Source organism: Blastomyces dermatitidis (assembly GCF_000003525.1).
Source record: "Blastomyces dermatitidis ER-3 genomic scaffold supercont1.2, whole genome shotgun sequence".
Classification (NCBI taxonomy): domain Eukaryota; kingdom Fungi; phylum Ascomycota; class Eurotiomycetes; order Onygenales; family Ajellomycetaceae; genus Blastomyces; species Blastomyces dermatitidis.
The window spans coordinates 5164374-5173448 of NW_025544775.1; the positions used below are offsets into that span (position 1 = coordinate 5164374).

At 29.3% G+C, this 9075-nt stretch overlaps 1 pseudogene across 1 annotated transcript; it reads left to right on the plus strand.

Moving 5' to 3' along the window:
* Positions 1-8364: 8364 nt before the first annotated feature.
* BDCG_16480 lies at positions 8365-8453 on the plus strand (annotated as a pseudogene). The gene has a single exon. The product of its transcript is annotated as a tRNA-OTHER (tRNA).
* Positions 8454-9075: the final 622 nt, after the last annotated feature.

The window sequence follows — 9075 nt, forward strand, 5'->3', positions numbered from 1 at the left end:
TGATAACATTCTCATCTTCACTGATAAGTTCAGAAAAGAATATCAAGAATATGTACAAAGAATATTATAATGATTACAAGAAGCAGAACTATCAATAGATATTGACAAGTGTGACTTTGAAGTCAAGAGTACTAAATATCTAGGTTTTATCATAGAAGCTAAGTTGATCATGAGAAGTTATCTCTCTGAAGAGAAAAGCTTGAATCTCTTATAGACTTACAAATAAGTGAACTATCAAAAGAGAAAGAATATGAACAGCATTTGAAGAGAATTTCTACAATCAATATAAAAGACTCTATTCTGATTTATTCAGATGGCTCAAAAAATAAGAACTTGAATAGATTAGGCGCAGGCATTGCTTATACTGAAGATAATATTAATTTTATCTCAGATTTCTGAAATCTAGACTCTGAATGTGAAGTCTTTGATGCTGAACTATTTGCAATAGTGAAAGCTTTCAAACTCATTGAAATAAAATCTCATAAAAGAGGAAATTGTTTGAAAGAGGCATGAATATTCTCTGATAGTCAAGCTGCTTTAAAAAGACTTAGAAATAGTCAGATTCATAATAATCAAATGAATCTTGAACTGATCTTAAACTCTGTTTTGAAAATTCAAAAGAGAAGAACATCAAAGCTGATAATTCATCTGCACTGAGTTCCTGCTCATATGAATATTCATAGCAATGAATTGGCTGATTCAGCTGTAAAAAAGAGTGCAGAATTAAGCAGATCTATTCAAAAAATTGTGTCCTGGTCTTTTATAAAGAGGAAAATAAAAGAATCTTGTTTAGACAATTGAAATGAAAGCTGGCAGAAACAAAAGAAGAGTATACATTATTCAAGATTTGAAACAAAACCCAAGTGGAAATCTTGTTCAATTAAATGTAAAAAGAAAATATTCTCATCTATAATACAGCTGAAACTAGGACATGGCTATTTCAAATCTTATATACAAAGATTTGATGATAGATTTGACTCAATAGAATGCTCATTCTGTAATACAAATGAGAATCCTGAGCATATTGTAATGCACTGTGCATTATACAATAGTCTCAGAGTCAGATTGAAAGAGAAGTATGATCTAAATCAATTAAATATGAGATTCTTATTCTCAACTGAGACAGGAATTAAATACTTAATAGACTTTCTATCAGAAACTCAAGCAGCTACAAGAAAATGGCTAAATTCAGAATTATCTGAATATGAAGAGGAGGAAATCAATCAGATATAGTCTGTTAAAACAGCTATACACTCTCTTTTAATAATTTGTTTTGTTATAGTCTCTCTTTACTTTATCTTTTTCTTTATCTTTTTCTTTCAATTTCTTTCTATCTATCTATTTAATGTGCCTATCTTTGAGACTGTGTTCTTTTTCTCTTTTCTTTTGTCATGATATTGTCAAATGGTTTCAAAGTATCAAAAGATGTTAAAACACTGCAATTTGTAAACAGTTTTTGTATTCTGAGCTGGAATTTTCTGATTTTGCATATCTGAAATTGATGAATGTATAATAGTTAACTTTACAGACATAGAAAAAACCCTGAGAACTAAAGTTCTCAGGTAGATGTCATAGTCTCTGACTGCATACATCTATAATTGAAGAATAATAATAATAATATCATAGAAGCTGATAAGGGAATTTAAATAAATTCTGAAAAAGTCTTCATCATTCTTAAATGAAAAGCTTCACATACTGTGAAAGATGTATGAAGCTTTATTGAATTTACTAACTTCTATCAATGATTTATACAAAACTTCTCAGATATTATGAGATTACTTACAGAACTTATCAAGAAGAACTCAGTATTTCAGTAATCAGTGAACACTGAAGCTGTATTCATACAGATGAAGAAGATGTTTATCAATATCTCTCTACTAATAACATTTGATTCTGACTGCAAAACAGTTATTAAAGCTGACTTCTCTGACTATATTACAGAAAAAGCTATATTATAATATAATAATAAAGATGTGTTACAATCATGCATCTTTATGTCTAAGAAATTAAGTTCTGTTAAATGCAACTATGAGATCTATAATAAGAAACTTCTTACAATTGTACACTGTCTAGAAGAATGAGACTCTGAACTCTGAAGTATCTTCAAATTTGAGATAGTCACAGATTATAAAAATCTCAAATACTTCATAACTATTTATAAACTTACTTAATAACAGATGTAATGATCTGAGTTCTTAAGCTGCTTTTACTTCATAATACACTATCATCTCAGCAGTCAGAACTTGATAACAGATATTCTCTTATAATAAGAGCAAGATATGCCTTCTGATGTAACAGACATCTATTAAATGAATCAAGAACACTAGCTTCTAGATCTGAAGATATTAATTGATCAAGATGAAACAACTTATAACACTATACATGCTTCTCTGATTAGAATATCTTCTCTTCAAATCATCACTAACACTGATATCTCAACTTCTCTCAAACCTACACTGAATGAATTATAACATGCAACAGTTCAAACTGATGAACTTCTTCAAGTACTCATTGAAGTAGTATGTTAAGAAGCACTCTGATTTTCTTCAGAACTATGTATAAGAACTGATATCTCAGAATATTCAATCAATGATAATAACACTCTATAATTCTGTAAACAACACTGAATCCCTCACTCTGAACCCTTACACACTCAGATAATATAAGAGATGCATGATTTGTATATAACTGATTATTCAGGTTATAAATAACTGTATAGAATAATCTTCTGAGAGTTTTACTAACCTGAGATATTAAACAGCATCAGACACTTTATCTGAAACTGTAATCACTGTTCTTCTATTATCTTATGAAAGAACTGTAGAAAAGATCTATTAAAATCACTTAATATTTCTGATAGAATCTGATAAGATGTAGTAATTAACTTCACTATTAATCTATCTAAGAGTAAGAGTTGTAGAAACATTCTGATCATCATAAATCAATTGAGCAAAGATATAATATTGAAATCTTGTAATAAAATGAATACTGAACAAGTTACTGAAGCTTTTCTATAGAGCTCATTCTATCAGATGCATGAATTGCTGAGATTTATAGTATTAAATCAGAGCTGTTAATTCATGAGCACTCTCTGAACAAGAATCTGTCAAGTTCTCAAGATTATATACTATCTGTCAACTGTCTATCACTCTGAGACTGATAATGCATCAGAATAAACAATTCAGACTGTAAAGAATTATCTTTATAAGTTCTGTAATTACTTATAAGATAATTGATATGATTTTCTTCTACATGCAGAGATCACTATCAACAGTCAAGATGCTGTTTTAACAGATATAAGCCTGTTCTTTCTTACATACAGATATCATATAAAAGTGTTGAATCTTCTAAAGATTACACAGTTCACACTGAACTTCTGCAGTCTGATTCAAATCATCAATAATATAGTAATAAAGCTCTGAGATACTCACAATTGAGTAGAGATCTTTATAACAACTGTGAAACAAGATTAAGAAGATCAAACTAACATTCAATGAGATTCTACAGAGCAGTATAAGATAGAAGACCTTGTATAATTGAATCTCAAGAATATATGAATCACATATTCATCTTGTACACTAGACTACTGTCATGTCAGATATAAAGTGATAGAAGTTCTAGATAGTTATAACTACTGTCTTAACATATTATCAGAGATTTATAATGTATTTCACACAAGCTTGCTCTGCTGCACTATCACTGATTCATTCTCTTCTCAGCTGACTTCTGACTGACAGTCATCAGGCATTATAGAAGAAGATAATAAGCTTGAGTAAGAGATTGAGAATATTCTTGATAAGAGATTTCACAGTCATAGCTGATAATATCTTGTGAAATAAGTCAGCTATGATCAACTGACCTGAACTCTGAGTTCTGTGTTATCTAAAACAGCAGCTCTTGATCAATGAGAACTGCTTCTGAAAAGAGAGAGCTAATATGACAGACTGCATCTGATTAATTATATAGACTATTCTGTTACACTTTACAGATTTCAATCACTTCATTCTAGAACACATATACTCTGATTCTCAGTCATTCTCAATCACTGATTCTCAGTCACTATGAACACATGTATATTCTTCCATCTTGAAGCTTCACTGTGTACATCATCACATATGTGTATAAATATTTATCTTGATTGCTGATTCTTATACTTTCTCTTTCTTTTCTTCTCTAACATTTTTATCTTTGTTAAATAAGACCTATTAATATAATACCGATCTATTCAGTGTAGGCCTCTTACAGTTCAGACTGTATAGACTACTCTCAATTATACAGATAAGTATTTTCAGTGAATCTGTCTTAAATTCAGTAAGTTGTCTTATATAGACCTTCTTTTTAAGGCATTTATACAGATATACTATCACTATATTCACTTAATAAAGTATTTAACTAGACTGACCGTGTGACTGTGTCTGAAACCAGGATCAGATTTTTTAATAGTCTCATTATCAATTCAACTGATCTCATTACATGATTTTAACATTAGATAGTACTATCATAGTAGTCTCATACTGTCTCAGTGAAACTTACTATCTACTCTTATCACATTTTTCAAATGAGACCATGATTTTCACTTCTCAATTTAAATTATTTTTATTGCTTTAAATGACTTTAAATCTCATTTGAGTATTATCAAAAAGTATTACTTTTTAAAAAATTAAAAATAGTCTAAAAAAAATCTTAAAATGTCTAAAAATAGTCACTTTATACTAAGAATAAAACTAAATGAAACTAAATGAGATCACTTTCTCATTTTTTTCAAGTCATGGTTTCATTTTAAGATCTGATATATAGTCACTTTACATGTTTTTTTAATAGCTAGTTTCAGCGGGATTCACATCAAGAAATGTATGAGATCAGATCAAATGAAATCAAAGATGAAATTCATGATCTCAGTGATCAGTCTATGTTCAACTATGTAGTACTGCTATTACAAAAAGAATATGATTAACAGTATCAGTGATAACAGAAGTATAGATCTCTTCTCTAGAACTCTTCTTAAGTCAGTTATTATAAATCACTTAATATAATTTTCTAAGAATATTATCAGAATTAGTATTCAGATTCATAGACTTATCTTTCTCAAGAAACACTCAACAGCTCAGAGCAATTTATTCACTTCTCAGAATATCAGATCTAGAGATTAAACTTTATATATTATATTCTTCAGATCAGTAATTTCATATTATATAAACTTCTTTTAATAATCTTTCACTCTCTCTAACTGAGATGTGATATTCTTGTAGAACTTCAGAAGATTATCTGTAACAGAGCTCAGAGTGTAAGTAGTCAGCAATTTTATTGACTATAATTATATAGAATTCAGATTATCAATATTAAGAGCATCTTCATTATCAATCAGATGAACATCAGGTTCTAATTCACTGATATTATTAATAAGTATTACAGATATAACAACTGGTTCTGATTTTTCAGTGATTGAGAATCTCACATTACTACTGATAATAATCTTATCAGATTTGAAATGTTATAGATGATATATCAATATGTCACTGAATTTAATAATATGATAGAAATTAGTATATAAAGAGAGCTTATCTGCAGGCTTCTGAGATTTATACAAGTGAATAAAAACCTCTGCACTTAATTGATGAAAATGCCTCATATTCAGTGAGGTATTTATAAGTGCATATTAAGAAATCTTATATAAACTTAAAATCACAGAAGTCTCTGCAGTAGAGAATCAAAATTTTAAGTTATAAAGAACTGTAGATGTGAAAGTATTATTAATTATTATAATCACTATCTTTAGAACATCTGCTCAGAACTTCTTAGAGAGATTATCTTTCAAAAGAGCAGCTCTAATCTGTTTCTTAATAGTGTGAATTTCATGTTCAGAAACATCATTCTGATGTAATGAATATAATACTGTTAATTCTCATTTGATACTATATAAATTCATAACTGTGTACATATGTGTGAATTGAAAAACATCATCAATATCAGTCTGTAGAAAAGCAGAAGCTGTATATCTGAGATTATTCATAAATCTGAGCCATAACTCAAAGTATTGAACAGTCTTATTCTTGAACTTTAAAAAATATACTTAACAGTATTGAGTTACATCACAGATAATAAACATTCAGTATTTAATTCTCTGACAGAACTCTAAGAGATGATCAAAGAGGTCTTTTAATATATATTCATTATTTACAAGATTAATATAAATCTTCTCAATAAGTTGAATAGATCTAGACATCAGTGTTTTTGAATAATCTTGTATCATATCAGTCTTAACACATTCTTTGCAAAAGAACTTAGTCTTAAAACCTTTAATTATGACTTCAGTATAAGAATTCTTGATCATAGCAATTATAGCATCAGTGTGAATGTGACTGAGATTGTAATGTTAATTCAAAAGAGTCTTTGATATTCTTGTATTTTTGAGACCTGTATTCAGAACTGTAGAATCAATGTTATTAACAGTAGTGACAGCAGTCACAGAAAGATTAACTTTTCAGTTAAAATCATACTTGTAAGACATCATTGCAATATACTTGACTGCCTTGTTTAAATAATTAAGATTCTCATTGAACTTCTATTCATTGATCTTATATATATTATTCTGAGTGGTTTAAACTGTATGAAAAATAATGCTGTTCAGAGCTCTGCAAATGAAAAATGAGAGAATAGTGAAAGATAATATAAATCAGAATCTCTGATCTTCAAGCTTTGTAAATAAGAGTAGATTAACTGTAATATTAGAAATATAGTGAACATTCTGCAAGTTAATATTACTATTCTCAATCTCTAATATGACAGTCTTAATCTTCTTGATAAACTCAGTTCTCTCAATTGCAGAATCAACAGAGATGTTATTATTAAAAGGTTTAATATTTGAAAAAGAATAAAGCTTACTCATCATATTCAGGCTTATATATATATTCAAATATCAAGATCTAGAGAATGATTTTTCAGTGACTGTAAAAGAGAAATAGAACTTAATCTTTGTAATTACTGCATTTACTGTTAATTAAGAACTTATTAAGTCATTCTTCTTCTCTTTCTTCTTATTATCATTCTTCTTATTCATCTTCTTTTTCTTTTTATCAGAGTGTAAGATGAAACATCTGTCAACAGTATGATCATGTTTTTTACAGTGAATGCACTTTCATACAGATATGCTTTTATTCTTATTTTATTCTTATTCTTTTTCACAGTTACAGAATTAATCTGAGACTGCTTTTTTCACTTAGTAATGATCTTCTTAAATATATAATTGATCAGTTACTTCATTAAATTATTAATATCAATGTTAATAATGAGTCTCTGATCAGTGAAGAAAAACTCATTTAAATATGTCTTAATTAGACTGGCTACTGAGACTATGAATTTCATATTTAATCTCATTTAATCTGATCTCATACATTTCTTGATGTGAATTCTGCTGAGACTAGTTATTAAAAAAACATGCAAAGTTGTCACGCCCCCGGCCGCGTCAAGGCCTCGCTGCGGTTTCACACGGCTCATCACTTTCATGCGGATGATTTCATTCATTTCACAGGCTGTTTGAACTGGTTTTCAATCACTCTATGACATTATTTGAATATATCATAGAAAGATCTGATTGATGAATATAAGAACCTCACTTCTATACAAGGTCAGCAGATTACTCTTTCTTGACAGTGAGACACTGCTAAGATATCACTTCAGCTATTCTTACTCATGAAATAAGAGAAAAGTATCTGCTCATTATCTATATAAAATAGCTAGATACTGACTTCTTATCAAAGAAGTCAGTGATTCATTTTTCTTCTACTGAAATATATATAAGAGTTACTGTGTATCTTATACAATCTTCTTAGTATACTAAGTATTATATCTGTGATATTCTTGTAATAACTCTGTAGTCTATAAGCTCACTATTCAAGTAAGATAGTTAAGCTCACTTATATAGCTTTTTAAACAACTATCTCTATATAATACTACTAACTAGTCACTACTTCAGTTTCATTATATTACAATTTGAATTACTCAATCTATTATAAGTTTGAATCAGTCAAGCTTTAACAGACTGATATGATCTTATACATCTGTGCTGAGACTGACTTAATCTCACTCTCTGAGAGAAACTGTACATTATTTTCTAAAGTATGTACATCTCTACTCTGACAGAAATCTGAGATTTCTGAATCTGTTGTATATTTTAATATAAGCTCTTTAACTGCTCTGTTATCACTGCAGTCTCTATATATCTACATCTATTATAGAGATAGAGAGATTAAGATTGAAGATTCTCTAAGATATAAGAGAAACATCTTATCTGAATTTCACAGCTTTATCTATACTCTTGAATAAAAATTTCACCTTAATCTGAGTCAGTATAATACTTATAAGATAGCCCCGGTGGCCGAATGGTTAATGCGGCCACCCGGTAGCGCCTTGGCGTGGGAAACCAGGGCGTGTGGGTTCGAAACCCGCAGGGGATACATTAAATCCGGAACCCAAGCACCTCAGGTTCCTAATAAATACAGAGGTGTACAAATCGCTCCAATAAAATTGCTCTATGTTCCTGGGCTGGGAAGTTATTATCGCATGTATTTAATTGTCACTCCTTTGTATTTCCTATGTTCTTGTTATCTTGACGTGGTCTCAACACCTGTATTTCCTCCTGTATAACCAACACTTGGCCTGTATTTAACATCACGCAAGGACTCATCATAAGCTCCGCTTGCATATGAGTATAATAGAAGAATAATAATAATAATAATAATACTTATAAGATATAAGTAATATACACTGTCAACCTTCTTGAAGATATCTCTGTAACTACTTGAGTTATTAAGAAGAGAAAGCTTGAGCATACTGATACTGTAATAACTTGAGAAGAATTCAAGAACTTTCTACTGAATCAAATTAAAGATTACTATAACTACAGCTTCAGAGCAGTACAGTAGTTCAACTTATTATATTAATAAAATAATGAGAATTCTTTCAATTTCAATACAAGATTTAAAGAATATTGAGAGAAATTAACTGATGATTTGAATTAATTAAAAACACAGCTTTATCTCATGAAGCTGACTCATAAGATATAAATAATAATATTAT